This window comes from Echinops telfairi, unplaced genomic scaffold, assembly GCF_000313985.2.
Source record: "Echinops telfairi isolate 266 unplaced genomic scaffold, ASM31398v2 ScPeMD7_14;HRSCAF=57, whole genome shotgun sequence".
NCBI classification, from domain to species: domain Eukaryota; kingdom Metazoa; phylum Chordata; class Mammalia; order Afrosoricida; family Tenrecidae; genus Echinops; species Echinops telfairi.
Genome location: NW_022103911.1, coordinates 6,232,559 through 6,236,088, shown reverse-complemented (window position 1 = coordinate 6,236,088; position 3,530 = coordinate 6,232,559).

The following is a 3,530-nucleotide window of genomic DNA, read 5'->3' as shown; positions in this document are numbered from 1 at the left end:
AATAAATTGATTTAAATAAAACAAAACAAAAAAAACCAATCTGCAAGACATTGACGACGCTACCTTGTTTGACGAAAAAAAAGAATCAAAACATTTAACTGAAGATTAGGGAGTACCTGACACAAGACTCGGTGTTTTCAATCACCTCATATGCATGCAAAACCAGACAATAAATAAGGAAGAAAAGAAGAATTGATGTCTTTGAATTATAATGTTGGCAAAGAATATTGAATAGGCCATGGACTGCAAGAAGAATGAACAAAATCTATGTTGGAAGAAGTGCAGCCAGAATGCTCCTTAGAAGTGAAGATGGGCATTGTCTGTCTCATGTCCTCTGGGTCTGTCATCGGAAGCGATCCGGTCCTGCATAAAGTCATCATGTTTGGTAAAGTGGAGGCTCAGTGAAAACAAAGAAGGCCTTCAATATGATGGATTGTAACCATGTCTTGAAAGCTAAAAATGATTCTGAGGATGGCACTGTTTTATACAGGACCACGATGAGTGGGAACCCACTGGACAGTCCTTAATAGTAACAACAACAGCATGTTAGTGCTTACCCCCTTTGTGGGGAATTTTTCAGAGTGGAGACATAACAAAGAGCAGAGGAGTCATTGACCTCACTCAGCGGGGAAGAACCCAATTATTGGCAGTAATGGGAGGAGGAGTACTTTAGACACGAAAGGGTAATGGTCCACCTGAGTACATTGATGACTGTTCTGTGTAGGCTCTGCTGCATTACATGGGACCTATCTGGCACATAAAGGAACTTGGTGGCCAGTTGATTACATGTTGGGATGCTAAACAAAAGGTCAGCAGTTACAACCCAGCTGCCAATCTGCAAAAGATGAGGCTTCCTGCTTCCAAAGACTTACAGCCTCAGAAACCTCACGGATCACTGCTACTCTGTTCAATTGGATCGCTATGAGTCAGAATCCACTTGATGATATTATCTTTCTTCCTTTTTAAAAGTTTTAAATTAACTATTTTATTGGGACATAATCTAACTATCATAATTCAATAGTTCAATGACATCAAGAAGAGTTGTACAATCATTACCACAATCAATTTTAGGACATTTAATTTTGGGGGGACATTTTCTTCTTTCGTGTACTCCTTGTTATTAGCTCCCCATTTCCCTCAATCCTCCCTGCCAGACCCCCAAGAAACCATTAATCTAATTACTGTCTCTATAGACTCACTCATTCTGGATCTCATAGACTGAAGCACACACAGAAACACTAAAGAATCCAAAAAGCTAACAAAATAAATCAGAGAAAAATCCTGTTGATAAGAAAACAGGACATATTAAAAGCCAGAACAACCTTAAAATAGGTTTAAAGGGAGAATAAATGATAAATTGTTAGATTTTAACTTTAACTATATCTTCCATAATATACTTGCCAATGCACTTTGGATGGAAGCAAGACTATTCACGTCTTTGGTCTATGTTCATAGGGGATTCACAGGAAGCTTAGTCCATGTGTATTTCCCCTTAACTTAAAAATCAAACAAACACACTGATATAACTTTTAGATGAGTTCATCATTTCTACAATATTCTGATAACAAGACTATTCACATCCATTGACTATAACTAGAGGGAAATCGCTGGAGGCTTAGTGTATGTTTTTAAGATTGCAAATGGGTTTTGGGTTCCCACCATCATCCAGGACCTTCTGGAAACCGGCTGCTCATAATTTAAGCTCTGATACCCTTCCTTGCTTTGGATTTGGATTGTATTATTTACAATCCTTGGATCACATAGGCTGGCATGCTTTTTCCATGTCGACTTAGATAATGCCCCACTTAGATGGCTCCTTGTTTGAAGGCAAGCTTTAAGATGTCAGATGATATTCTGATAGCCAGGCACCATCCAGTTTCTTCACCAAATTTTCCTGTAGCACCTATATCTTCAGTGATCTCTTTGTGAGGACGAGTATCAAGGAGGGCCATGACATAAGAACTAAGTGTTCTTTGGGGCTAAAATTAAGTGCGAGCCCCAAATCCATTCATATATCTCTGGCTTATGTTTGTCTCTGGTTTACTTTAGAGACGTTGCCATTTTATGTTAGAGAACATTATCAGTCATTGCATTGGGGCATAAGGTCATGCTATTGATAATGTCATAAATTTGGTTAATGATAAGGAATTTAAAGCACTGGTGAGAAAATGAGATTATACAAGTGTAGGCTGGCTATGAATATCAATACCTGAATTATTGATTTGTACAGATTAAATTCTTAAATGAGTGGGCACTATACACAAACAGTGGGAGCTAGCGATAAGGTGAAACATTCAATAATATGCATTGACTAGCAGAACCTGATTTAGTGGGTTAATACATATCTTGAACAATCAAGAAGGACTTAGAATAGTAAATATGTGGTAGCCCGACAACCACCAGCTCTATACCCTTGGTATAGCAGTCATCTGTTTCTTCTGGTACCATGAAGTTTCAGCCTCAAGTCCAAGGGCTACAGGTGAGTTTGAGGCAGGGCCCAGTTCCGTTCGTGGGGTTTTCCCCATCAAGCCCTCCTGGTAATGGGCCTATGAAGGATGTGTGTGCCTTAAAGAAAGCAGGGTCTAAAGTCCTAGTAGTCTATAGCACATGGCCCATTCACCAGAAGCTGGATAGGAGCTAGGTCTAAAGTAGTTAATAAGGAACATGGTACCAGACATATTCTTCCCTAGGGTTCTAGATAAGTATTAAGAGTTTTTTCCCCATTGGGAGATTGGCTCTCCTTGTTTTCCTACCAACAGACATGCAGGAGTGGGTATCTTGCACTCAAATAGCCTACCTGCAAAGAAGATACCCCCACCCCCAGCCCCCAGTCCCATTTCATGCAGGGTGCCTAGACCCAGCAAAGAGAGGAAGGAAAGCTTGCACATGGGAAGTTGTGGAATGAGCAAGGAACCTGCTGTGTGAGTAGGAACCCCTGGAGTAATCTGCTGCATGTTAGCTCTCTGTGGAGGTCCTCAAGTGGGTTCCCGAGTAGAGAGACCACGGCCACATACAGCGGCGCTCAACACTGCGGGAGCTTCAGAGCAGTGCCTCTGGGCCCTGCCTAGCATGACGGTTGCCATCTGGTGAGCCAGAGGAAGACAACTTATTACTCCAGAGACGATGACTACCTCAAAATAACTAGAGTGTGGTTTTATACCTGGAGGAAAGGGCGCAACCTGAATGGCTCAGCTCCCACCTTCGATCAGTTACAGAAAATTAAAGGAGCCATATTTTTGGCCAAACATTTACGTGCACTTTTTCAAGACACTTGCATTAAAGAAAAAAGTAAACAGCAAAACAAAAACCAAACCAAACCAACCAAGCAACAAAACAAACTAACAAACATGAAACAAAACCCAAACAAAAAAACCCCTCAAATCCTACCTTATCTGTGAGTACACCCCTTCTTCACTACTTGGTGTAGTTTCCTCTAGGCCAGAGGAAATGGAGTGATGCTGTGTATACAGTTTCCTACTGCACTGTTCATGCCTTCTTTTGAAGACTTACCTGATTCTCCCAACAGTCAA